Source organism: Penaeus monodon, chromosome 20 (assembly GCF_015228065.2).
Source record: "Penaeus monodon isolate SGIC_2016 chromosome 20, NSTDA_Pmon_1, whole genome shotgun sequence".
Taxonomy (NCBI): domain Eukaryota; kingdom Metazoa; phylum Arthropoda; class Malacostraca; order Decapoda; family Penaeidae; genus Penaeus; species Penaeus monodon.
In genome coordinates, this window is record NC_051405.1 from 18,089,997 (window position 1) to 18,090,437 (window position 441).

Genomic DNA, 441 nt, shown 5'->3' on the forward strand with positions numbered 1-441 from the left:
ATGTTTACAATCGTACAACAGACACGCAGAATCGTTAACATAATGATAAACTTCTCCGAAGACCCATCAAAGAACATTAGTATCTGCATGTTGTCTGACCTATAGGCTACCTCCCGCATAGATAATTATCGCACGGTCAGACGCACTGGATCACACGACGACTGACCGCTTCATCAGGTGCGTCCTCCAAGGGCCTGGGCTGCCGAGGGAAAATCGCCTTCGCTCCGTCCGCGTCTGCCCGATCCCGGAGGCGGAGATTACCGGCCTGCTTCTCCAGGGGGCGGAGTCAACCTGGCCCCCTAACCAATCCGGAGCAGGACGAAGCATGGCGCTCCTTTCCCAATAGGCGGCTCCCTGGCACGGCCGAGGTCAACTCAGCTCATGACAAATCACGGTTCATCCCTCGGGAATTCTAGCTTCAATGAAAAATCACACTCATTG